Here is a 24,885-nt window from a genome sequence, read left to right as displayed (position 1 = left end):
ATGAAACTACACCCACAAACACACACACAAGTGTACAAAAGCACCCACAAGCTCTGGCATTGTCTTTTTAGCTGACACCAAATTATGGGTGCCTTGTAGTGCCCATATTGTGCCACTGGAGCTTACCTTTTAGCCTGATATACACTTTGCCACTGATGTTCAGCCAATGGTGCAGTCAAATGTCCCTTCTACATTTTTGTCATGCTGCAGGCAGTGCCACTGGAGCCAGCATGATGCTCTTCCTTATATTCAACACGTGTCAATTGAAACACCTCCCAATGTCATCTTGGCAATGCCTATAAACACCCCAGGACTTTGATGAATTTTTCTCAACAGCAAGTGAGGCAGTTTTCCTGCAAACGGCTGGATGTACCTCAACAAGGAACGCATTGTGGTTCTATTTTGAAGATGTTTGTGTTATTACCTGTAAAGACTTGAATGCCTAACATAATCCCCGTAGACGAGGTGGCCGAGTGGTTAAGGCGATGGACTGCTAATCTGCTGTACACGCGTGGTTTCGAATCCCACCTTTGTCGATTTTAGCTTTTGAAATCTTTTTTAAACATCTGCATTGCTCTAAGCACCATTGCCATTGGCTTTCAAAGAACATACAGACAAAAGTGAAAATATTCATGTTAGTTGATTAAGAAGGACACAAACAAGGTTGTCGTGTTACTGGCAGGAATGCAATCTGCTGTGCTTGACTACCCTTTGAGCCAGAATCCGGATAGAAATTTAAAAAAGCAAAGGTAATATCCATATTGTCTCTCTGCTGCCATGTACATGTTTTTTTCAACTTTCACGCATCACATCTCCTCATTAGTCACCCTAAAATTGCGCGGAATACGCACAAATTAGCTGCTCCTCAAAAAATCGGCCAGAAAAAAACAGGTCAAATCACAATCATATACATACATTCTCACACACCCTTCAAATATGTCTACCCAGTAAACATCATGTTGTGTGCTCGTTGTGTTGCTGTTATGCGTCATAACCTGAGAGGCTCTGTAGCTCAGTGGCAGAGCACTGGTCTTATAAACCAGGGGTCGTGAGTTCGATCCTCATCAGGGCCTCCAAATGGTAATTTTCTTGAACATTGTTGAATAGGAACTGATATTGCACATTGTACCTGTGCAACCTTTTACCAATGGATTCGGGCCTATAACAAAGCCACAAGCGCAAGGTGTCTGAATAGTCTGTGGGGAAGGTCGGCTTTCTGGACCTAATTTCTTCAAGAAAAAGACCTTGATAATCTTGTGATGACAGATGCAGATGATCACGGTGAAGCCCTTACTCTATTGAACAGTACAGCGGTTCTGGGTTGCACGCCTTTCTCTATTTTCAGGGACGTTGATGTGGCAAAATTTAATTGGAAAAGGGTTATTGCCATCACTCACTATTTAAATTCAATGACATCACAGGAAGCAGCAGCATCTGAACTTTGATCTTGGCTGGAAACGTCGAATGATGCCAAACACTGGGAAACTGGAGCTTGCGTTATGCTGGTTTTACTACTAATGGTGTGCCATACGGAAGCTCAAGCACCTTCCTCTGGATTAGTGTTGTGAACCCTCCAGGAGCTCTTGTTATATTTTTCTGAACTTCAACTTGATGTGTTTATCTATCAATGGCCGGGTAAGGAAGAACGAGTCAACGATCTTGTTTCTACTATGACAAACATGATCTATTTTTCACTGACTTTGCACCACCATTGTTTTATCTCTTCTTTAAGCATGGGACTCGAGCATCGTTCCCAAACAGACGAGGTGGCCGAGTGGTTAAGGGGATGGACTGCTAATCCATTGTGCTCTGCACGCGTGGGTTCGAATCCCACCTTTGTCGTATTTTTTCTTTATAGTCTGCATTTAAACATAGACCAAAGTCTTTCAACCTCCCTGTGAAAGACAGGAATGAGTACAGATATGGAAATAGAGATGTAAAAATAAGTTCATTGGTGCAGGCGGAGAATGAAATTAGTCAAAGACTTTCCTCGTAGGTTTCCATTCTTTACTATTATAGGAGCCAAAATCAGCGCAGTTAGTAAATTCCCAAGCTTACATCCCAAATTCTTTTTTCTTTTAGTTGTCTGCCTTTTACATGTTCCTTTTGCCATCATTCTGACCTGCTATCTAAACTCATGAACCTGTTCAGCATCCTACTCAATACATACATACCCGTAAAAGTACATACTCAAACGCATACCGACAATGTATCACCAACATAAGCACACACGCTTTCGCAAATCAGATGTATGATGACGTACTGAACACATGCAGAGATATACAGCCATTTTTACACAACCAGAAATTCATATACCTGGAGATCTACCTAGGTAAAACCCATGGTTTCTTTGCACTTTCTGTTGTTGGCTGTGAGCAAGCAGCAGGTGGCCTTGTAGCTCAGTGGCAGAGCACTGGTCTCGTAAACCAGGGGTCATGAGTTCAAACCTCATCAGGGCCTCGGGCGGATTATTTTCAAAAAGCACGGGGAAGAGAAGCCAGAGTTGCACCATCTACAGAGAACCTTTTATGACGGGATGCATCCTCATAATTGAAGTCTTCCACAGAAGGAGTGAAATAGAGTTCGAGAGGAAGGCCTAATGTTTTCAGGCAAAGACTGACAAAAACCTTGCAATGTCGCATGTAGCTGCTTTGGTGAAAAGACTGTTCAAGTTCACAATGCAACGGAGGGGTGTTCCCCATCTCCATACAATCATCTCTTTGATAATGTAAACGTGCCAGGCGTGTTGAAAGACAAAGACAGACACAACCGCACATACCAGTTGAAGAAAGACAGCCAGCAAACACATTTGTATAGAGGTAAGCAAGCCTCAATTAGAGATGTGAGTCCCTCTGTTTCTGCGGGAGTCCACAAGTTTAATAAAAAATGAACACATATCTTTCATGTTCTAATGATTACCAATCTTTCTGATTAGCTCTGCATAGCTCCAATGGCTATGTGTGTGTGTGTGTATGTGCCCGTGTGTGTAGGGGAAGGGGTCGGTAGATGTGTTCACGCAGAGCAAGTTGCATACATCGCCAACAGCCATTCTCTCCTGCTCCTGTGCATCCAGTTCGGAAGCGAACCCACCCAATTGTTCTATATGTCTGCTACCCTGACCGCATTCACACATCATTGGCTATTAGTATGCAGCTTGTGGGCGCTGTCAATGGGATATAAGCACCATTCCCCATGTCTGCAATAGCTAGACCAGATTCTGAGGTATGATGATCAGGGGTCCAGGCACTTCGCCTGACGAACGCCGGGCTTAGCCCTGCCGGGCCTAGCCCTGAGGGGCCTAACTGGGCATGGCCCTGTGTAAGGTAGGGTGAGCAGGGGACCACTTGCAACTAACCTTCGGCACCAATCAGGCATGGAGAGGTCTGTGCAAATGCCCAGCCCTTTAGCAATCTCGATCTGCAAAACCTTCAACTCCTAATTCTCATGGCTCCCAGAAGCCCTAGCCCATATGCAAATGAGGCGAGTTCCTATCAGCATCCTTGTTCTGCTTGATTTTATCAAAGTGACTGCCTGATTAGTGAAAGGGTATTTATTCTCAGAGGTTTGCTTCAAAGGCGATAATGCAGTAAATAGACAACATTATTCTTTGTAAGTTGATATTGTCTCCTGGATCCTACTCCAGTAACCCTTTTTCTACCTTTACAAATGTCTTCCGTAAGTGGTGCTCAGCAGAAAATGGAGTATAATAACAGTTGACATTTTTTATTTTCTGTTCTATTTTCAAAAACCCTCCGTAGCTGTATTTAAAGCGCAAACACCCCATAAATAACTTGCAATGAGTATTCCATGTCTAAAAGGCAGAGGAGCTGTCATACAACATTAACTGACAATCAAGGAAACCTTGAGGTGAACCAAAAAATGTCCAGAACATTTATTGGTTCAATAATTCAGTTTTGAGGTGAATTAGTAAAAAGTTCCAAAGTTGCTCCAGGTGAGGCTTGAACTCACAACCTCGGCATTGCTCACTGCATGTACTGCTGTATAAGTACCGCGCGCTAACCGATTGCGCCACTGGAGCTGCTGTGTTTTGGTTTTCGACATGAAACTACACCCACAAACACACACACAAGTGTACAAAAGCACCCACAAGCTCTGGCATTGTATTTTTAGCTGACACCAAATTATGGGTGCCTTGTAGTGCCCATATTGTGCCACTGGAGCTTACCTTTTAGCCTGATATACACTTTGCCACTGATGTTCAGCCAATGGTGCAGTCAAATGTCCCTTCTACATTTTTGTCATGCTGCAGGCAGTGCCACTGGAGCCAGCATGATGCTCTTCCTTATATTCAACACGTGTCAATTGAAACACCTCCCAATGTCATCTTGGCGATGCCTATAAACACCCCAGGACTTTGATGAATTTTTCTCAACAGCAAGTGAGGCAGTTTTCCTGCAAACGGCTGGATGTACCTCAACAAGGAACGCATTGTGGTTCTATTTTGAAGATGTTTGTGTTATTACCTGTAAAGACTTGAATGCCTAACATAATCCCCGTAGACGAGGTGGCCGAGTGGTTAAGGCGATGGACTGCTAATCTGCTGTACACGCGTGGTTTCGAATCCCACCTTTGTCGATTTTAGCTTTTGAAATCTTTTTTAAACATCTGCATTGCTCTAAGCACCATTGCCATTGGCTTTCAAAGAACATACAGACAAAAGTGAAAATATTCATGTTAGTTGATTAAGAAGGACACAAACAAGGTTGTCGTGTTACTGGCAGGAATGCAATCTGCTGTGCTTGACTACCCTTTGAGCCAGAATCCGGATAGAAATTTAAAAAAGCAAAGGTAATATCCATATTGTCTCTCTGCTGCCATGTACATGTTTTTTTCAACTTTCACGCATCACATCTCCTCATTAGTCACCCTAAAATTGCGCGGAATACGCACAAATTAGCTGCTCCTCAAAAAATCGGCCAGAAAAAAACAGGTCAAATCACAATCATATACATACATTCTCACACACCCTTCAAATATGTCTACCCAGTAAACATCATGTTGTGTGCTCGTTGTGTTGCTGTTATGCGTCATAACCTGAGGGGCTCTGTAGCTCAGTGGCAGAGCACTGGTCTTGTAAACCAGGGGTCGTGAGTTCGATCCTCATCAGGGCCTCCAAATGGTAATTTTCTTGAACATTGTTGAATAGGAACTGATATTGCACATTGTACCTGTGCAACCTTTTACCAATGGATTCGGGCCTATAACAAAGCCACAAGCGCAAGGTGTCTGAATAGTCTGTGGGGAAGGTCGGCTTTCTGGACCTAATTTCTTCAAGAAAAAGACCTTGATAATCTTGTGATGACAGATGCAGATGATCACGGTGAAGCCCTTACTCTATTGAACAGTACAGCGGTTCTGGGTTGCACGCCTTTCTCTATTTTCAGGGACGTTGATGTGGCAAAATTTAATTGGAAAAGGGTTATTGCCATCACTCACTATTTAAATTCAATGACATCACAGGAAGCAGCAGCATCTGAACTTTGATCTTGGCTGTAAACATCGAATGATGCCAAACACTGGGAAACTGGAGCTTGCGTTATGCTGGTTTTACTACTAATGGTGTGCCATACGGAAGCTCAAGCACCTTCCTCTGGATTAGTGTTGTGAACCCTCCAGGAGCTCTTGTTATATTTTTCTGAACTTCAACTTGATGTGTTTATCTATCAATGGCCGGGTAAGGAAGAACGAGTCAACGATCTTGTTTCTACTATGACAAACATGATCTATTTTTCACTGACTTTGCACCACCATTGTTTTATCTCTTCTTTAAGCATGGGACTCGAGCACCGTTCCCAAACAGACGAGGTGGCCGAGTGGTTAAGGGGATGGACTGCTAATCCATTGTGCTCTGCACGCGTGGGTTCGAATCCCACCTTCGTCGTATTTTTTCTTTATAGTCTGCATTTAAACATAGACCAAAGTCTTTCAACCTCCCTGTGAAAGACAGGAATGAGTACAGATATGGAAATAGAGATGTAAAAATAAGTTCATTGGTGCAGGCGGAGAATGAAATTAGTCAAAGACTTTCCTCGTAGGTTTCCATTCTTTACTATTATAGGAGCCAAAATCAGCGCAGTTAGTACATTCCCAAGCTTACATCCCAAATTCTTTTTTCTTTTAGTTGTCTGCCTTTTACATGTTCCTTTTGCCATCATTCTGACCTGCTATCTAAACTCATGAACCTGTTCAGCATCCTACTCAATACATACATACCCGTAAAAGTACATACTCAAACGCATACCGACAATGTATCACCAACATAAGCACACACGCTTTCGCAAATCAGATGTATGATGACGTACTGAACACATGCAGAGATATACAGCCATTTTTACACAACCAGAAATTCATATACCTGGAGATCTACCTAGGTAAAACCCATGGTTTCTTTGCACTTTCTGTTGTTGGCTGTGAGCAAGCAGCAGGTGGCCTTGTAGCTCAGTGGCAGAGCACTGGTCTCGTAAACCAGGGGTCATGAGTTCAAACCTCATCAGGGCCTCGGGCGGATTATTTTCAAAAAGCACGGGGAAGAGAAGCCAGAGTTGCACCATCTACAGAGAACCTTTTATGACGGGATGCATCCTCATAATTGAAGTCTTCCACAGAAGGAGTGAAATAGAGTTCGAGAGGAAGGCCTAACGTTTTCAGGCAAAGACTGACAAAAACCTTGCAATGTCGCATGTAGCTGCTTTGGTGAAAAGACTGTTCAAGTTCACAATGCAACGGAGGGGTGTTCCCCATCTCCATACAATCATCTCTTTGATAATGTAAACGTGCCAGGCGTGTTGAAAGACAAAGACAGACACAACCGCACATACCAGTTGAAGAAAGACAGCCAGCAAACACATTTGTATAGAGGTAAGCAAGCCTCAATTAGAGATGTGAGTCCCTCTGTTTCTGCGGGAGTCCACAAGTTTAATAAAAAATGAACACATATCTTTCATGTTCTAATGATTACCAATCTTTCTGATTAGCTCTGCATAGCTCCAATGGCTATGTGTGTGTGTGTGTATGTGCCCGTGTGTGTAGGGGAAGGGGTCGGTAGATGTGTTCACGCAGAGCAAGTTGCATACATCGCCAACAGCCATTCTCTCCTGCTCCTGTGCATCCAGTTCGGAAGCGAACCCACCCAATTGTTCTATATGTCTGCTACCCTGACCGCATTCACACATCATTGGCTATTAGTATGCAGCTTGTGGGCGCTGTCAATGGGATATAAGCACCATTCCCCATGTCTGCAATAGCTAGACCAGATTCTGAGGTATGATGATCAGGGGTACAGGCACTTCGCCTGACGAACGCCGGGCTTAGCCCTGCCGGGCCTAGCCCTGAGGGGCCTAACTGGGCATGGCCCTGTGTAAGGTAGGGTGAGCAGGGGACCACTTGCAACTAACCTTCGGCACCAATCAGGCATGGAGAGGTCTGTGCAAATGCCCAGCCCTTTAGCAATCTCGATCTGCAAAACCTTCAACTCCTAATTCTCATGGCTCCCAGAAGCCCTAGCCCATATGCAAATGAGGCGAGTTCCTATCAGCATCCTTGTTCTGCTTGATTTTATCAAAGTGACTGCCTGATTAGTGAAAGGGTATTTATTCTCAGAGGTTTGCTTCAAAGGCGATAATGCAGTAAATAGACAACATTATTCTTTGTAAGTTGATATTGTCTCCTGGATCCTACTCCAGTAACCCTTTTTCTACCTTTACAAATGTCTTCCGTAAGTGGTGCTCAGCAGAAAATGGAGTATAATAACAGTTGACATTTTTTATTTTCTGTTCTATTTTCAAAAACCCTCCGTAGCTGTATTTAAAGCGCAAACACCCCATAAATAACTTGCAATGAGTATTCCATGTCTAAAAGGCAGAGGAGCTGTCATACAACATTAACTGACAATCAAGGAAACCTTGAGGTGAACCAAAAAATGTCCAGAACATTTATTGGTTCAATAATTCAGTTTTGAGGTGAATTAGTAAAAAGTTCCAAAGTTGCTCCAGGTGAGGCTTGAACTCACAACCTCGGCATTGCTCACTGCATGTACTGCTGTATAAGTACCGCGCGCTAACCGATTGCGCCACTGGCGCTGCTGTGTTTTGGTTTTCGACATGAAACTACACCCACAAACACACACACAAGTGTACAAAAGCACCCACAAGCTCTGTCATTGTCTTTTTAGCTGACACCAAATTATGGGTGCCTTGTAGTGCCCATATTGTTCCACTGGAGCTTACCTTTTAGCCTGATATACACTTTGCCACTGATGTTCAGCCAATGGTGCAGTCAAATGTCCCTTCTAAATTTTTGTCATGCTGCAGGCAGTGCCACTGGAGCCAGCATGATGCTCTTCCTCATATTCAACACGTGTCAATTGAAACACCTCCCAATGTCATCTTGGCGATGCCTATAAACACCCCAGGACTTTGATGAATTTTTCTCAACAGCAAGTGAGGCAGTTTTCCTGCAAACGGCTGGATGTACCTCAACAAGGAACGCATTGTGGTTCTATTTTGAAGATGTTTGTGTTATTACCTGTAAAGACTTGAATGCCTAACATAATCCCTGTAGACGAGGTGGCCGAGTGGTTAAGGCGATGGACTGCTAATCTGCTGTACACGCGTGGTTTCGAATCCCACCTTTGTCGATTTTAACTTTTGAAATCTTTTTTAAACATCTGCATTGCTCTAAGCACCATTGCCATTGGCTTTCAAAGAACATACAGACAAAAGTGAAAATATGCATGTTAGTTGATTAAGAAGGACACAAACAAGGTTGTCGTGTTACTGGCAGGAATGCAATCTGCTGTGCTTGACTACCCTTTGAGCCAGAATCCGGATAGAAATTTAAAAAAGCAAAGGTAATATCCATATTGTCTCTCTGCTGCCATGTACATGTTTTTTTCAACTTTCACGCATCACATCTCCTCATTAGTCACCCTAAAATTGCGCGGAATACGCACAAATTAGCTGCTCCTCAAAAAATCGGCCAGAAAAAAACAGGTCAAATCACAATCATATACATACATTCTCACACACCCTTCAAATATGTCTACCCAGTAAACATCATGTTGTGTGCTCGTTGTGTTGCTGTTATGCGTGGTAACCTGAGGGGCTCTGTAGCTCAGTGGCAGAGCACTGGTCTTGTAAACCAGGGGTCGTGAGTTCGATCCTCATCAGAGCCTCCAAATGGTAATTTTCTTGAACATTGTTGAATAGGAACTGATATTGCACATTGTACCTGTGCAACCTTTTACCAATGGATTCGGGCCTATAACAAAGCCACAAGCGCAAGGTGTCTGAATAGTCTGTGGGGAAGGTCGGCTTTCTGGACCTAATTTCTTCAAGAAAAAGACCTTGATAATCTTGTGATGACAGATGCAGATGATCACGGTGAAGCCCTTACTCTATTGAACAGTACAGCGGTTCTGGGTTGCACGCCTTTCTCTATTTTCAGGGACGTTGATGTGGCAAAATTTAATTGGAAAAGGGTTATTGCCATCACTCACTATTTAAATTCAATGACATCACAGGAAGCAGCAGCATCTGAACTTTGATCTTGGCTGGAAACGTTGAATGATGCCAAACACTGGGAAACTGGAGCTTGCGTTATGCTGGTTTTACTACTAATGGTGTGCCATACGGAAGCTCAAGCACCTTCCTCTGGATTAGTGTTGTGAACCCTCCAGGAGCTCTTGTTATATTTTTCTGAACTTCAACTTGATGTGTTTATCTATCAATGGCCGGGTAAGGAAGAACGAGTCAACGATCTTGTTTCTACTATGACAAACATGATCTATTTTTCACTGACTTTGCACCACCATTGTTTTATCTCTTCTTTAAGCATGGGACTCGAGCACCGTTCCCAAACAGACGAGGTGGCCGAGTGGTTAAGGCGATGGACTGCTAATCCATTGTGCTCTGCACGCGTGGGTTAGAATCCCACCTTCGTCGTATTTTTTCTTTATAGTCTGCATTTAAACATAGACCAAAGTCTTTCAACCTCCCTGTGAAAGACAGGAATGAGTACAGATATGGAAATAGAGATGTAAAAATAAGTTCATTGGTGCAGGCGGAGAATGAAATTAGTCAAAGACTTTCCTCGTAGGTTTCCATTCTTTACTATTATAGGAGCCAAAATCAGCGCAGTTAGTAAATTCCCAAGCTTACATCCCAAATTCTTTTTTCTTTTAGTTGTCTGCCTTTTACATGTTCCTTTTGCCATCATTCTGACCTGCTATCTAAACTCATGAACCTGTTCAGCATCCTACTCAATACATACATACCCGTAAAAGTACATACTCAAACGCATACCGACAATGTATCACCAACATAAGCACACACGCTTTCGCAAATCAGATGTATGATGACGTACTGAACACATGCAGAGATATACAGCCATTTTTACACAACCAGAAATTCATATACCTGGAGATCTACCTAGGTAAAACCCATGGTTTCTTTGCACTTTCTGTTGTTGGCTGTGAGCAAGCAGCAGGTGGCCTTGTAGCTCAGTGGCAGAGCACTGGTCTCGTAAACCAGGGGTCATGAGTTCAAACCTCATCAGGGCCTCGGGCGGATTATTTTCAAAAAGCACGGGGAAGAGAAGCCAGAGTTGCACCATCTACAGAGAACCTTTTATGACGGGATGCATCCTCATAATTGAAGTCTTCCACAGAAGGAGTGAAATAGAGTTCGAGAGGAAGGCCTAATGTTTTCAGGCAAAGACTGACAAAAACCTTGCAATGTCGCATGTAGCTGCTTTGGTGAAAAGACTGTTCAAGTTCACAATGCAACGGAGGGGTGTTCCCCATCTCCATACAATCATCTCTTTGATAATGTAAACGTGCCAGGCGTGTTGAAAGACAAAGACAGACACAACCGCACATACCAGTTGAAGAAAGACAGCCAGCAAACACATTTGTATAGAGGTAAGCAAGCCTCAATTAGAGATGTGAGTCCCTCCGTTTCTGCGGGAGTCCACAAGTTTAATAAAAAATGAACACATATCTTTCATGTTCTAATGATTACCAATCTTTCTGATTAGCTCTGCATAGCTCCAATGGCTATGTGTGTGTGTGTGTGTGTATGTGCCCGTGTGTGTAGGGGAAGGGGTCGGTAGATGTGTTCACGCAGAGCAAGTTGCATACATCGCCAACAGCCATTCTCTCCTGCTCCTGTGCATCCAGTTCGGAAGCGAACCCACCCAATTGTTCTATATGTCTGCTACCCTGACCGCATTCACACATCATTGGCTATTAGTATGCAGCTTGTGGGCGCTGTCAATGGGATATAAGCACCATTCCCCATGTCTGCAATAGCTAGACCAGATTCTGAGGTATGATGAGCAGGGGTCCAGGCACTTCGCCTGACGAACGCCGGGCTTAGCCCTGCCGTACCTAGCCCTGAGGGGCCTAACTGGGCATGGCCCTGTGTAAGGTAGGGTGAGCAGGGGACCACTTGCAACTAACCTTCGGCACCAATCAGGCATGGAGAGGTCTGTGCAAATGCCCAGCCCTTTAGCAATCTCGATCTGCAAAACCTTCAACTCCTAATTCTCATGGCTCCCAGAAGCCCTAGCCCATATGCAAATGAGGCGAGTTCCTATCAGCATCCTTGTTCTGCTTGATTTTATCAAAGTGACTGCCTGATTAGTGAAAGGGTATTTATTCTCAGAGGTTTGCTTCAAAGGCGATAATGCAGTAAATAGACAACATTATTCTTTGTAAGTTGATATTGTCTCCTGGATCCTACTCCAGTAACCCTTTTTCTACCTTTACAAATGTCTTCCGTAAGTGGTGCTCAGCAGAAAATGGAGTATAATAACAGTTGACATTTTTTATTTTCTGTTCTATTTTCAAAAACCCTCCGTAGCTGTATTTAAAGCGCAAACACCCCATAAATAACTTGCAATGAGTATTCCATGTCTAAAAGGCAGAGGAGCTGTCATACAACATTAACTGACAATCAAGGAAACCTTGAGGTGAACCAAAAAATGTCCAGAACATTTATTGGTTCAATAATTCAGTTTTGAGGTGAATTAGTAAAAAGTTCCAAAGTTGCTCCAGGTGAGGCTTGAACTCACAACCTCGGCATTGCTCACTGCATGTACTGCTGTATAAGTACCGCGCGCTAACCGATTGCGCCACTGGAGCGGCTGTGTTTTGGTTTTCGACATGAAACTACACCCACAAACACACACACAAGTGTACAAAAGCACCCACAAGCTCTGGCATTGTCTTTTTAGCTGACACCAAATTATGGGTGCCTTGTAGTGCCCATATTGTGCCACTGGAGCTTACCTTTTAGCCTGATATACACTTTGCCACTGATGTTCAGCCAATGGTGCAGTCAAATGTCCCTTCTACATTTTTGTCATGCTGCAGGCAGTGCCACTGGAGCCAGCATGATGCTCTTCCTCATATTCAACACGTGTCAATTGAAACACCTCCCAATGTCATCTTGGCGATGCCTATAAACACCCCAGGACTTTGATGAATTTTTCTCAACAGCAAGTGAGGCAGTTTTCCTGCAAACGGCTGGATGTACCTCAACAAGGAACGCATTGTGGTTCTATTTTGAAGATGTTTGTGTTATTACCTGTAAAGACTTGAATGCCTAACATAATCCCTGTAGACGAGGTGGCCGAGTGGTTAAGGCGATGGACTGCTAATCTGCTGTACACGCGTGGTTTCGAATCCCACCTTCGTCGATTTTAACTTTTGAAATCTTTTTTAAACATCTGCATTGCTCTAAGCACCATTGCCATTGGCTTTCAAAGAACATACAGACAAAAGTGAAAATATGCATGTTAGTTGATTAAGAAGGACACAAACAAGGTTGTCGTGTTACTGGCAGGAATGCAATCTGCTGTGCTTGACTACCCTTTGAGCCAGAATCCGGATAGAAATTTAAAAAAGCAAAGGTAATATCCATATTGTCTCTCTGCTGCCACGTACATGTTTTTTTCAACTTTCACGCATCACATCTCCTCATTAGTCACCCTAAAATTGCGCGGAATACGCACAAATTAGCTGCTCCTCAAAAAATCGGCCAGAAAAAAACAGGTCAAATCACAATCATATACATACATTCTCACACACCCTTCAAATATGTCTACCCAGTAAACATCATGTTGTGTGCTCGTTGTGTTGCTGTTATGCGTGGTAACCTGAGGGGCTCTGTAGCTCAGTGGCAGAGCACTGGTCTTGTAAACCAGGGGTCGTGAGTTCGATCCTCATCAGGGCCTCCAAATGGTATTTTTCTTGAACATTGTTGAATAGGAACTGATATTGCACATTGTACCTGTGCAACCTTTTACCAATGGATTCGGGCCTATAACAAAGCCACAAGCGCAAGTTGTCTGAATAGTCTGTGGGGAAGGTCGGCTTTCTGGACCTAATTTCTTCAAGAAAAAGACCTTGATAATCTTGTGATGACAGATGCAGATGATCACGGTGAAGCCCTTACTCTATTGAACAGTACAGCGGTTCTGGGTTGCACGCCTTTCTCTATTTTCAGGGACGTTGATGTGGCAAAATTTAATTGGAAAAGGGTTATTGCCATCACTCACTATTTAAATTCAATGACATCACAGGAAGCAGCAGCATCTGAACTTTGATCTTGGCTGGAAACGTTGAATGATGCCAAACACTGGGAAACTGGAGCTTGCGTTATGCTGGTTTTACTACTAATGGTGTGCCATACGGAAGCTCAAGCACCTTCCTCTGGATTAGTGTTGTGAACCCTCCAGGAGCTCTTGTTATATTTTTCTGAACTTCAACTTGATGTGTTTATCTATCAATGGCCGGGTAAGGAAGAACGAGTCAACGATCTTGTTTCTACTATGACAAACATGATCTATTTTTCACTGACTTTGCACCACCATTGTTTTATCTCTTCTTTAAGCATGGGACTCGAGCACCATTCCCAAACAGACGAGGTGGCCGAGTGGTTAAGGCGATGGACTGCTAATCCATTGTGCTCTGCACGCGTGGGTTCGAATCCCACCTTCGTCGTATTTTTTCTTTATAGTCTGCATTTAAACATAGACCAAAGTCTTTCAACCTCCCTGTGAAAGACAGGAATGAGTACAGATATGGAAATAGAGATGTAAAAATAAGTTCATTGGTGCAGGCGGAGAATGAAATTAGTCAAAGACTTTCCTCGTAGGTTTCCATTCTTTACTATTATAGGAGCCAAAATCAGCGCAGTTAGTAAATTCCCAAGCTTACATCCCAAATTCTTTTTTCTTTTAGTTGTCTGCCTTTTACATGTTCCTTTTGCCATCATTCTGACCTGCTATCTAAACTCATGAACCTGTTCAGCATCCTACTCAATACATACATACCCGTAAAAGTACATACTCAAACGCATACCGACAATGTATCACCAACATAAGCACACACGCTTTCGCAAATCAGATGTATGATGACGTACTGAACACATGCAGAGATATACAGCCATTTTTACACAACCAGAAATTCATATACCTGGAGATCTACCTAGGTAAAACCCATGGTTTCTTTGCACTTTCTGTTGTTGGCTGTGAGCAAGCAGCAGGTGGCCTTGTAGCTCAGTGGCAGAGCACTGGTCTCGTAAACCAGGGGTCATGAGTTCAAACCTCATCAGGGCCTCGGGCGGATTATTTTCAAAAAGCACGGGGAAGAGAAGCCAGAGTTGCACCATCTACAGAGAACCTTTTATGACGGGATGCATCCTCATAATTGAAGTCTTCCACAGAAGGAGTGAAATAGAGTTCGAGAGGAAGGCCTAATGTTTTCAGGCAAAGACTGACAAAAACCTTGCAATGTCGCATGTAGCTGCTTTGGTGAAAAGACTGTTCAAGTTCACAATGCAACGGAGGGGTGTTCCCCATCTCCATACAATCATCTCTTTGATAATGTAAACGTGCCAGGCGTGTTGAAAGACAAAGACAGACACAACCGCACATACCAGTTGAAGAAAGACAGCCAGCAAACACATTTGTATAGAGGTAAGCAAGCCTCAATTAGAGATGTGAGTCCCTCCGTTTCTGCGGGAGTCCACAAGTTTAATAAAAAATGAACACATATCTTTCATGTTCTAATGATTACCAATCTTTCTGATTAGCTCTGCATAGCTCCAATGGCTATGTGTGTGTGTGTGTGTGTATGTGCCCGTGTGTGTAGGGGAAGGGGTCGGTAGATGTGTTCACGCAGAGCAAGTTGCATACATCGCCAACAGCCATTCTCTCCTGCTCCTGTGCATCCAGTTCGGAAGCGAACCCACCCAATTGTTCTATATGTCTGCTACCCTGACCGCATTCACACATCATTGGCTATTAGTATGCAGCTTGTGGGCGCTGTCAATGGGATATAAGCACCATTCCCCATGTCTGCAATAGCTAGACCAGATTCTGAGGTATGATGAGCAGGGGTCCAGGCACTTCGCCTGACAAACGCCGGGCTTAGCCCTGCCGGGCCTAGCCCTGAGGGGCCTAACTGGGCATGGCCCTGTGTAAGGTAGGGTGAGCAGGGGACCACTTGCAACTAACCTTCGGCACCAATCAGGCATGGAGAGGTCTGTGCAAATGCCCAGCCCTTTAGCAATCTCGATCTGCAAAACCTTCAACTCCTAATTCTCATGGCTCCCAGAAGCCCTAGCCCATATGCAAATGAGGCGAGTTCCTATCAGCATCCTTGTTCTGCTTGATTTTATCAAAGTGACTGCCTGATTAGTGAAAGGGTATTTATTCTCAGAGGTTTGCTTCAAAGGCGATAATGCAGTAAATAGACAACATAATTCTTTGTAAGTTGATATTGTCTCCTGGATCCTACTCCAGTAACCCTTTTTCTACCTTTACAAATGTCTTCCGTAAGTGGTGCTCAGCAGAAAATGGAGTATAATAACAGTTGACATTTTTTATTTTCTGTTCTATTTTCAAAAACCCTCCGTAGCTGTATTTAAAGCGCAAACACCCCATAAATAACTTGCAATGAGTATTCCATGTCTAAAAGGCAGAGGAGCTGTCATACAACATTAACTGACAATCAAGGAAACCTTGAGGTGAACCAAAAAATGTCCAGAACATTTATTGGTTCAATAATTCAGTTTTGAGGTGAATTAGTAAAAAGTTCCAAAGTTGCTCCAGGTGAGGCTTGAACTCACAACCTCGGCATTGCTCACTGCATGTACTGCTGTATAAGTACCGCGCGCTAACCGATTGCGCCACTGGAGCTGCTGTGTTTTGGTTTTCAACATGAAACTACACCCACAAACACACACACAAGTGTACAAAAGCACCCACAAGCTCTGGCATTGTCTTTTTAGCTGACACCAAATTATGGGTGCCTTGTAGTGCCCATATTGTGCCACTGGAGCTTACCTTTTAGCCTGATATACACTTTGCCACTGATGTTCAGCCAATGGTGCAGTCAAATGTCCCTTCTACATTTTTGTCATGCTGCAGGCAGTGCCACTGGAGCCAGCATGATGCTCTTCCTCATATTCAACACGTGTCAATTGAAACACCTCCCAATGTCATCTTGGCGATGCCTATAAACACCCCAGGACTTTGATGAATTTTTCTCAACAGCAAGTGAGGCAGTTTTCCTGCAAACGGCTGGATGTACCTCAACAAGGAACGCATTGTGGTTCTATTTTGAAGATGTTTGTGTTATTACCTGTAAAGACTTGAATGCCTAACATAATCCCTGTAGACGAGGTGGCCGAGTGGTTAAGGCGATGGACTGCTAATCTGCTGCACACGCGTGGTTTCGAATCCCACCTTCGTTGATTTTAACTTTTGAAATCTTTTTTAAACATCTGCATTGCTCTAAGCACCATTGCCATTGGCTTTCAAAGAACATACAGACAAAAGTGAAAATATGCATGTTAGTTGATTAAGAAGGACACAAACAAGGTTGTCGTGTTACTGGCAGGAATGCAATCTGCTGTGCTTGACTACCCTTTGAGCCAGAATCCGGATAGAAATTTAAAAAAGCAAAGGTAATATCCATATTGTCTCTCTGCTGCCATGTACATGTTTTTTTCAACTTTCACGCATCACATCTCCTCATTAGTCACCCTAAAATTGCGCGGAATACGCACAAATTAGCTGCTCCTCAAAAAATCGGCCAGAAAAAAACAGGTCAAATCACAATCATATACATACATTCTCACACACCCTTCAAATATGTCTACCCAGTAAACATCATGTTGTGTGCTCGTTGTGTTGCTGTTATGCGTGGTAACCTGAGGGGCTCTGTAGCTCAGTGGCAGAGCACTGGTCTTGTAAACCAGGGGTCGTGAGTTCGATCCTCATCAGGGCCTCCAAATGCTAATTTTCTTGAACATTGTTGAATAGGAACTGATATTGCACATTGTACCTGTGCAACCTTTTACCAATGGATTCGGGCCTATAACAAAGCCACAAGCGCAAGGTGTCTGAATAGTCTGTGGGGAAGGTCGGCTTTCTGGACCTAATTTCTTCAAGAAAAAGACCTTGATAATCTTGTGATGACAGATGCAGATGATCACGGTGAAGCCCTTACTCTATTGAACAGTACAGCGGTTCTGGGTTGCACGCCTTTCTCTATTTTCAGGGACGTTGATGTGGCAAAATTTAATTGGAAAAGGGTTATTGCCATCACTCACTATTTAAATTCAATGACATCACAGGAAGCAGCAGCATCTGAACTTTGATCTTGGCTGGAAACGTTGAATGATGCCAAACACTGGGAAACTGGAGCTTGCGTTATGCTGGTTTTACTACTAATGGTGTGCCATACGGAAGCTCAAGCACCTTCCTCTGGATTAGTGTTGTGAACCCTCCAGAAGCTCTTGTTATATTTTTCTGAACTTCAACTTGATGTGTTTATCTATCAATGGCCGGGTAAGGAAGAACGAGTCAACGATCTTGTTTCTACTATGACAAACATGATCTATTTTTCACTGACTTTGCACCACCATTGTTTTATCTCTTCTTTAAGCATGGGACTCGAGCACCGTTCCCAAACAGTCGAGGTGGCCGAGTGGTTAAGGCGATGGACTGCTAATCCATTGTGCTCTGCACGTGTGGGTTCGAATCCCACCTTCGTCGTATTTTTTCTTTATAGTCTGCATTTAAACATAGACCAAAGTCTTTCAACCTCCCTGTGAAAGACAGGAATGAGTACAGATATGGAAATAGAGATGTAAAAATAAGTTCATTGGTGCAGGCGGAGAATGAAATTAGTCAAAGACTTTCCTCGTAGGTTTCCATTCTTTACTATTATAGGAGCCAAAATCAGCGCAGTTAGTAAATTCCCAAGCTTACATCCCAAATTCTTTTTTCTTTTAGTTGTCTGCCTTTTACATGTTCCTTTTGCCATCATTCTGACCTGCTATCTAAACTCATGAACCTGTTCAGCATCCTACTCAATACATACATACCCGTAAAAGTACATACTCAAACGCATACCGACAATGTATCACCAACATAAGCACACACGCTTTCGCAAATCAGATGTATGATGACGTACTGAACACATGCAGAGATATACAGCCATTTTTACACAACCAGAAATTCATATACCTGGAGATCTACCTAGGTAAAACCCATGGTTTCTTTGCACTTTCTGTTGTTGGCTGTGAGCAAGCAGCAGGTGGCCTTGTAGCTCAGTGGCAGAGCACTGGTCTCGTAAACCAGGGGTCATGAGTTCAAACCTCATCAGGGCCTCGGGCGGATTATTTTCAAAAAGCACGGGGAAGAGAAGCCAGAGTTGCACCATCTACAGAGAACCTTTTATGACGGGATGCATCCTCATAATTGAAGTCTTCCACAGAAGGAGTGAAATAGAGTTCGAGAGGAAGGCCTAATGTTTTCAGGCAAAGACTGACAAAAACCTTGCAATGTCGCATGTAGCTGCTTTGGTGAAAAGACTGTTCAAGTTCACAATGCAACGGAGGGGTGTTCCCCATCTCCATACAATCATCTCTTTGATAATGTAAACGTGCCAGGCGTGTTGAAAGACAAAGACAGACACAACCGCACATACCAGTTGAAGAAAGACAGCCAGCAAACACATTTGTATAGAGGTAAGCAAGCCTCAATTAGAGATGTGAGTCCCTCCGTTTCTGCGGGAGTCCACAAGTTTAATAAAAAATGAACACATATCTTTCATGTTCTAATGATTACCAATCTTTCTGATTAGCTCTGCATAGCTCCAATGGCTATGTGTGTGTGTGTGTGTGTATGTGCCCGTGTGTGTAGGGGAAGGGGTCGGTAGATGTGTTCACGCAGAGCAAGTTGCATACATCGCCAACAGCCATTCTCTCCTGCTCCTGTGCATCCAGTTCGGAAGCGAACCCACCCAATTGTTCTATATGTCTGCTACCCTGACCGCATTCACACATCATTGGCTATTAGTATGCAGCTTGTGGGCGCTGTCAATGGGATATAAGCACCATTCCCCATGTCTGCAATAGCTAGACCAGATTCTGAGGTATGATGAGCAGGGGTCCAGGCACTTCGCCTGACAAACGCCGGGCTTAGCCCTGCCGGGCCTAGCCCTGAGGGGCCTAACTGGGCATGGCCCTGTGTAAGGTAGGGTGAGCAGGGGACCACTTGCAACTAACCTTCGGCACCAATCAGGCATGGAGAGGTCTGTGCAAATGCCCAGCCCTTTAGCAATCTCGATCTGCAAAACCTTCAACTCCTAATTCTCATGGCTCCCAGAAGCCCTAGCCCATATGCAAATGAGGCGAGTTCCTATCAGCATCCTTGTTCTGCTTGATTTTATCAAAGTGACTGCCTGATTAGTGAAAGGGTATTTATTCTCAGAGGTTTGCTTCAAAGGCGATAATGCAGTAAATAGACAACATAATTCTTTGTAAGTTGATATTGTCTCCTGGATCCTACTCCAGTAACCCTTTTTCTACCTTTACAAATGTCTTCCGTAAGTGGTGCTCAGCAGAAAATGGAGTATAATAACAGTTGACATTTTTTATTTTCTGTTCTATTTTCAAAAACCCTCCGTAGCTGTATTTAAAGCGCAAACACCCCATAAATAACTTGCAATGAGTATTCCATGTCTAAAAGGCAGAGGAGCTGTCATACAACATTAACTGACAATCAAGGAAACCTTGAGGTGAACCAAAAAATGTCCAGAACATTTATTGGTTCAATAATTCAGTTTTGAGGTGAATTAGTAAAAAGTTCCAAAGTTGCTCCAGGTGAGGCTTGAACTCACAACCTCGGCATTGCTCACTGCATGTACTGCTGTATAAGTACCGCGCGCTAACCGATTGCGCCACTGGAGCTGCTGTGTTTTGGTTTTCAACATGAAACTACACCCACAAACACACACACAAGTGTACAAAAGCACCCACAAGCTCTGGCATTGTCTTTTTAGCTGACACCAAATTATGGGTGCCTTGTAGTGCCCATATTGTGCCACTGGAGCTTACCTTTTAGCCTGATATACACTTTGCCACTGATGTTCAGCCAATGGTGCAGTCAAATGTCCCTTCTACATTTTTGTCATGCTGCAGGCAGTGCCACTGGAGCCAGCATGATGCTCTTCCTCATATTCAACACGTGTCAATTGAAACACCTCCCAATGTCATCTTGGCGATGCCTATAAACACCCCAGGACTTTGATGAATTTTTCTCAACAGCAAGTGAGGCAGTTTTCCTGCAAACGGCTGGATGTACCTCAACAAGGAACGCATTGTGGTTCTATTTTGAAGATGTTTGTGTTATTACCTGTAAAGACTTGAATGCCTAACATAATCCCTGTAGACGAGGTGGCCGAGTGGTTAAGGCGATGGACTGCTAATCTGCTGCACACGCGTGGTTTCGAATCCCACCTTCGTTGATTTTAACTTTTGAAATCTTTTTTAAACATCTGCATTGCTCTAAGCACCATTGCCATTGGCTTTCAAAGAACATACAGACAAAAGTGAAAATATGCATGTTAGTTGATTAAGAAGGACACAAACAAGGTTGTCGTGTTACTGGCAGGAATGCAATCTGCTGTGCTTGACTACCCTTTGAGCCAGAATCCGGATAGAAATTTAAAAAAGCAAAGGTAATATCCATATTGTCTCTCTGCTGCCATGTACATGTTTTTTTCAACTTTCACGCATCACATCTCCTCATTAGTCACCCTAAAATTGCGCGGAATACGCACAAATTAGCTGCTCCTCAAAAAATCGGCCAGAAAAAAACAGGTCAAATCACAATCATATACATACATTCTCACACACCCTTCAAATATGTCTACCCAGTAAACATCATGTTGTGTGCTCGTTGTGTTGCTGTTATGCGTGGTAACCTGAGGGGCTCTGTAGCTCAGTGGCAGAGCACTGGTCTTGTAAACCAGGGGTCGTGAGTTCGATCCTCATCAGGGCCTCCAAATGCTAATTTTCTTGAACATTGTTGAATAGGAACTGATATTGCACATTGTACCTGTGCAACCTTTTACCAATGGATTCGGGCCTATAACAAAGCCACAAGCGCAAGGTGTCTGAATAGTCTGTGGGGAAGGTCGGCTTTCTGGACCTAATTTCTTCAAGAAAAAGACCTTGATAATCTTGTGATGACAGATGCAGATGATCACGGTGAAGCCCTTACTCTATTGAACAGTACAGCGGTTCTGGGTTGCACGCCTTTCTCTATTTTCAGGGACGTTGATGTGGCAAAATTTAATTGGAAAAGGGTTATTGCCATCACTCACTATTTAAATTCAATGACATCACAGGAAGCAGCAGCATCTGAACTTTGATCTTGGCTGGAAACGTTGAATGATGCCAAACACTGGGAAACTGGAGCTTGCGTTATGCTGGTTTTACTACTAATGGTGTGCCATACGGAAGCTCAAGCACCTTCCTCTGGATTAGTGTTGTGAACCCTCCAGAAGCTCTTGTTATATTTTTCTGAACTTCAACTTGATGTGTTTATCTATCAATGGCCGGGTAAGGAAGAACGAGTCAACGATCTTGTTTCTACTATGACAAACATGATCTATTTTTCACTGACTTTGCACCACCATTGTTTTATCTCTTCTTTAAGCATGGGACTCGAGCACCGTTCCCAAACAGTCGAGGTGGCCGAGTGGTTAAGGCGATGGACTGCTAATCCATTGTGCTCTGCACGTGTGGGTTCGAATCCCACCTTCGTCGTATTTTTTCTTTATAGTCTGCATTTAAACATAGACCAAAGTCTTTCAACCTCCCTGTGAAAGACAGGAATGAGTACAGATATGGAAATAGAGATGTAAAAATAAGTTCATTGGTGCAGGCGGAGAATGAAATTAGTCAAAGACTTTCCTCGTAGGTTTCCATTCTTTACTATTATAGGAGCCAAAATCAGCGCAGTTAGTAAATTCCCAAGCTTACATCCCAAATTCTTTTTTCTTTTAGTTGTCTGCCTTTTACATGTTCCTTTTGCCATCATTCTGACCTGCTATCTAAACTCATGAACCTGTTCAGCATCCTACTCAATACATACATACCCGTAAAAGTACATACTCAAACGCATACCGACAATGTATCACCAACATAAGCACACACGCTTTCGCAAATCAGATGTATGATGACGTACTGAACACATGCAGAGATATACAGCCATTTTTACACAACCAGAAATTCATATACCTGGAGATCTACCTAGGTAAAACCCATGGTTTCTTTGCACTTTCTGTTGTTGGCTGTGAGCAAGCAGCAGGTGGCCTTGTAGCTCAGTGGCAGAGCACTGGTCTCGTAAACCAGGGGTCATGAGTTCAAACCTCATCAGGGCCTCGGGCGGATTATTTTCAAAAAGCACGGGGAAGAGAAGCCAGAGTTGCACCATCTACAGAGAACCTTTTATGACGGGATGCATCCTCATAATTGAAGTCTTCCACAGAAGGAGTGAAATAGAGTTCGAGAGGAAGGCCTAATGTTTTCAGGCAAAGACTGACAAAAACCTTGCAATGTCGCATGTAGCTGCTTTGGTGAAAAGACTGTTCAAGTTCACAATGCAACGGAGGGGTGTTCCCCATCTCCATACAATCATCTCTTTGATAATGTAAACGTGCCAGGCGTGTTGAAAGACAAAGACAGACACAACCGCACATACCAGTTGAAGAAAGACAGCCAGCAAACACATTTGTATAGAGGTAAGCAAGCCTCAATTAGAGATGTGAGTCCCTCCGTTTCTGCGGGAGTCCACAAGTTTAATAAAAAATGAACACATATCTTTCATGTTCTAATGATTACCAATCTTTCTGATTAGCTCTGCATAGCTCCAATGGCTATGTGTGTGTGTGTGTGTGTATGTGCCCGTGTGTGTAGGGGAAGGGGTCGGTAGATGTGTTCACGCAGAGCAAGTTGCATACATCGCCAACAGCCATTCTCTCCTGCTCCTGTGCATCCAGTTCGGAAGCGAACCCACCCAATTGTTCTATATGTCTGCTACCCTGACCGCATTCACACATCATTGGCTATTAGTATGCAGCTTGTGGGCGCTGTCAATGGGATATAAGCACCATTCCCCATGTCTGCAATAGCTAGACCAGATTCTGAGGTATGATGAGCAGGGGTCCAGGCACTTCGCCTGACAAACGCCGGGCTTAGCCCTGCCGGGCCTAGCCCTGAGGGGCCTAACTGGGCATGGCCCTGTGTAAGGTAGGGTGAGCAGGGGACCACTTGCAACTAACCTTCGGCACCAATCAGGCATGGAGAGGTCTGTGCAAATGCCCAGCCCTTTAGCAATCTCGATCTGCAAAACCTTCAACTCCTAATTCTCATGGCTCCCAGAAGCCCTAGCCCATATGCAAATGAGGCGAGTTCCTATCAGCATCCTTGTTCTGCTTGATTTTATCAAAGTGACTGCCTGATTAGTGAAAGGGTATTTATTCTCAGAGGTTTGCTTCAAAGGCGATAATGCAGTAAATAGACAACATAATTCTTTGTAAGTTGATATTGTCTCCTGGATCCTACTCCAGTAACCCTTTTTCTACCTTTACAAATGTCTTCCGTAAGTGGTGCTCAGCAGAAAATGGAGTATAATAACAGTTGACATTTTTTATTTTCTGTTCTATTTTCAAAAACCCTCCGTAGCTGTATTTAAAGCGCAAACACCCCATAAATAACTTGCAATGAGTATTCCATGTCTAAAAGGCAGAGGAGCTGTCATACAACATTAACTGACAATCAAGGAAACCTTGAGGTGAACCAAAAAATGTCCAGAACATTTATTGGTTCAATAATTCAGTTTTGAGGTGAATTAGTAAAAAGTTCCAAAGTTGCTCCAGGTGAGGCTTGAACTCACAACCTCGGCATTGCTCACTGCATGTACTGCTGTATAAGTACCGCGCGCTAACCGATTGCGCCACTGGAGCTGCTGTGTTTTGGTTTTCAACATGAAACTACACCCACAAACACACACACAAGTGTACAAAAGCACCCACAAGCTCTGGCATTGTCTTTTTAGCTGACACCAAATTATGGGTGCCTTGTAGTGCCCATATTGTGCCACTGGAGCTTACCTTTTAGCCTGATATACACTTTGCCACTGATGTTCAGCCAATGGTGCAGTCAAATGTCCCTTCTACATTTTTGTCATGCTGCAGGCAGTGCCACTGGAGCCAGCATGATGCTCTTCCTCATATTCAACACGTGTCAATTGAAACACCTCCCAATGTCATCTTGGCGATGCCTATAAACACCCCAGGACTTTGATGAATTTTTCTCAACAGCAAGTGAGGCAGTTTTCCTGCAAACGGCTGGATGTACCTCAACAAGGAACGCATTGTGGTTCTATTTTGAAGATGTTTGTGTTATTACCTGTAAAGACTTGAATGCCTAACATAATCCCTGTAGACGAGGTGGCCGAGTGGTTAAGGCGATGGACTGCTAATCTGCTGCACAC

The 24,885-nt window shown here is 43.6% G+C and overlaps 25 non-coding genes across 25 annotated transcripts; 19 read left to right on the top strand and 6 right to left on the bottom strand.

The window, feature by feature from the left end:
- The first annotated feature begins 1,001 nt into the window (after positions 1-1,001).
- TRNAI-UAU (transfer RNA isoleucine (anticodon UAU)) lies at positions 1,002-1,073 on the top strand. Its single transcript has one exon. It is a non-coding gene; the product is annotated as a tRNA-Ile (tRNA).
- A 687-nt stretch (positions 1,074-1,760) lies between these two features.
- On the top strand, positions 1,761-1,842 carry TRNAS-GCU (transfer RNA serine (anticodon GCU)). The gene has a single exon. It is a non-coding gene; the product is annotated as a tRNA-Ser (tRNA).
- Positions 1,843-2,388: 546 nt separating this feature from the next.
- On the top strand, positions 2,389-2,460 carry TRNAT-CGU (transfer RNA threonine (anticodon CGU)). Its single transcript has one exon. It is a non-coding gene; the product is annotated as a tRNA-Thr (tRNA).
- A 1,484-nt stretch (positions 2,461-3,944) lies between these two features.
- Positions 3,945-4,039, bottom strand: TRNAI-UAU (transfer RNA isoleucine (anticodon UAU)). The gene is made up of 2 exons: positions 4,002-4,039; positions 3,945-3,980 (listed from the first exon to the last, which is right to left on the bottom strand). It is a non-coding gene; the product is annotated as a tRNA-Ile (tRNA).
- Positions 4,040-5,061: 1,022 nt separating this feature from the next.
- TRNAT-UGU (transfer RNA threonine (anticodon UGU)) lies at positions 5,062-5,133 on the top strand. The gene has a single exon. It is a non-coding gene; the product is annotated as a tRNA-Thr (tRNA).
- Positions 5,134-5,820: 687 nt separating this feature from the next.
- On the top strand, positions 5,821-5,902 carry TRNAS-GCU (transfer RNA serine (anticodon GCU)). The gene has a single exon. It is a non-coding gene; the product is annotated as a tRNA-Ser (tRNA).
- A 546-nt stretch (positions 5,903-6,448) lies between these two features.
- TRNAT-CGU (transfer RNA threonine (anticodon CGU)) lies at positions 6,449-6,520 on the top strand. The gene has a single exon. It is a non-coding gene; the product is annotated as a tRNA-Thr (tRNA).
- A 1,484-nt stretch (positions 6,521-8,004) lies between these two features.
- TRNAI-UAU (transfer RNA isoleucine (anticodon UAU)) lies at positions 8,005-8,099 on the bottom strand. The gene is made up of 2 exons: positions 8,062-8,099; positions 8,005-8,040 (listed from the first exon to the last, which is right to left on the bottom strand). It is a non-coding gene; the product is annotated as a tRNA-Ile (tRNA).
- A 1,022-nt stretch (positions 8,100-9,121) lies between these two features.
- On the top strand, positions 9,122-9,193 carry TRNAT-UGU (transfer RNA threonine (anticodon UGU)). Its single transcript has one exon. It is a non-coding gene; the product is annotated as a tRNA-Thr (tRNA).
- A 687-nt stretch (positions 9,194-9,880) lies between these two features.
- On the top strand, positions 9,881-9,962 carry TRNAS-GCU (transfer RNA serine (anticodon GCU)). Its single transcript has one exon. It is a non-coding gene; the product is annotated as a tRNA-Ser (tRNA).
- Positions 9,963-10,508: 546 nt separating this feature from the next.
- On the top strand, positions 10,509-10,580 carry TRNAT-CGU (transfer RNA threonine (anticodon CGU)). The gene has a single exon. It is a non-coding gene; the product is annotated as a tRNA-Thr (tRNA).
- Positions 10,581-12,068: 1,488 nt separating this feature from the next.
- TRNAI-UAU (transfer RNA isoleucine (anticodon UAU)) lies at positions 12,069-12,163 on the bottom strand. The gene is made up of 2 exons: positions 12,126-12,163; positions 12,069-12,104 (listed from the first exon to the last, which is right to left on the bottom strand). It is a non-coding gene; the product is annotated as a tRNA-Ile (tRNA).
- Positions 12,164-12,643: 480 nt separating this feature from the next.
- TRNAS-GCU (transfer RNA serine (anticodon GCU)) lies at positions 12,644-12,720 on the top strand. Its single transcript has one exon. It is a non-coding gene; the product is annotated as a tRNA-Ser (tRNA).
- Positions 12,721-13,185: 465 nt separating this feature from the next.
- Positions 13,186-13,257, top strand: TRNAT-UGU (transfer RNA threonine (anticodon UGU)). The gene has a single exon. It is a non-coding gene; the product is annotated as a tRNA-Thr (tRNA).
- Positions 13,258-13,944: 687 nt separating this feature from the next.
- TRNAS-GCU (transfer RNA serine (anticodon GCU)) lies at positions 13,945-14,026 on the top strand. The gene has a single exon. It is a non-coding gene; the product is annotated as a tRNA-Ser (tRNA).
- A 546-nt stretch (positions 14,027-14,572) lies between these two features.
- On the top strand, positions 14,573-14,644 carry TRNAT-CGU (transfer RNA threonine (anticodon CGU)). The gene has a single exon. It is a non-coding gene; the product is annotated as a tRNA-Thr (tRNA).
- A 1,488-nt stretch (positions 14,645-16,132) lies between these two features.
- TRNAI-UAU (transfer RNA isoleucine (anticodon UAU)) lies at positions 16,133-16,227 on the bottom strand. The gene is made up of 2 exons: positions 16,190-16,227; positions 16,133-16,168 (listed from the first exon to the last, which is right to left on the bottom strand). It is a non-coding gene; the product is annotated as a tRNA-Ile (tRNA).
- A 1,022-nt stretch (positions 16,228-17,249) lies between these two features.
- TRNAT-UGU (transfer RNA threonine (anticodon UGU)) lies at positions 17,250-17,321 on the top strand. The gene has a single exon. It is a non-coding gene; the product is annotated as a tRNA-Thr (tRNA).
- A 687-nt stretch (positions 17,322-18,008) lies between these two features.
- On the top strand, positions 18,009-18,090 carry TRNAS-GCU (transfer RNA serine (anticodon GCU)). Its single transcript has one exon. It is a non-coding gene; the product is annotated as a tRNA-Ser (tRNA).
- A 546-nt stretch (positions 18,091-18,636) lies between these two features.
- TRNAT-CGU (transfer RNA threonine (anticodon CGU)) lies at positions 18,637-18,708 on the top strand. Its single transcript has one exon. It is a non-coding gene; the product is annotated as a tRNA-Thr (tRNA).
- A 1,488-nt stretch (positions 18,709-20,196) lies between these two features.
- TRNAI-UAU (transfer RNA isoleucine (anticodon UAU)) lies at positions 20,197-20,291 on the bottom strand. Its single transcript has 2 exons — positions 20,254-20,291; positions 20,197-20,232 (listed from the first exon to the last, which is right to left on the bottom strand). It is a non-coding gene; the product is annotated as a tRNA-Ile (tRNA).
- A 1,022-nt stretch (positions 20,292-21,313) lies between these two features.
- Positions 21,314-21,385, top strand: TRNAT-UGU (transfer RNA threonine (anticodon UGU)). Its single transcript has one exon. It is a non-coding gene; the product is annotated as a tRNA-Thr (tRNA).
- A 687-nt stretch (positions 21,386-22,072) lies between these two features.
- TRNAS-GCU (transfer RNA serine (anticodon GCU)) lies at positions 22,073-22,154 on the top strand. Its single transcript has one exon. It is a non-coding gene; the product is annotated as a tRNA-Ser (tRNA).
- Positions 22,155-22,700: 546 nt separating this feature from the next.
- On the top strand, positions 22,701-22,772 carry TRNAT-CGU (transfer RNA threonine (anticodon CGU)). The gene has a single exon. It is a non-coding gene; the product is annotated as a tRNA-Thr (tRNA).
- Positions 22,773-24,260: 1,488 nt separating this feature from the next.
- Positions 24,261-24,355, bottom strand: TRNAI-UAU (transfer RNA isoleucine (anticodon UAU)). The gene is made up of 2 exons: positions 24,318-24,355; positions 24,261-24,296 (listed from the first exon to the last, which is right to left on the bottom strand). It is a non-coding gene; the product is annotated as a tRNA-Ile (tRNA).
- Between the last annotated feature and the right edge of the window lie 530 nt (positions 24,356-24,885).

Source organism: Ambystoma mexicanum, chromosome 13, assembly GCF_040938575.1.
Source record: "Ambystoma mexicanum isolate Mex_15411 chromosome 13, UKY_AmexF1_1, whole genome shotgun sequence".
In the NCBI taxonomy this organism is placed as follows: domain Eukaryota; kingdom Metazoa; phylum Chordata; class Amphibia; order Caudata; family Ambystomatidae; genus Ambystoma; species Ambystoma mexicanum.
This window is presented reverse-complemented; position numbering and strand designations above follow the sequence as displayed.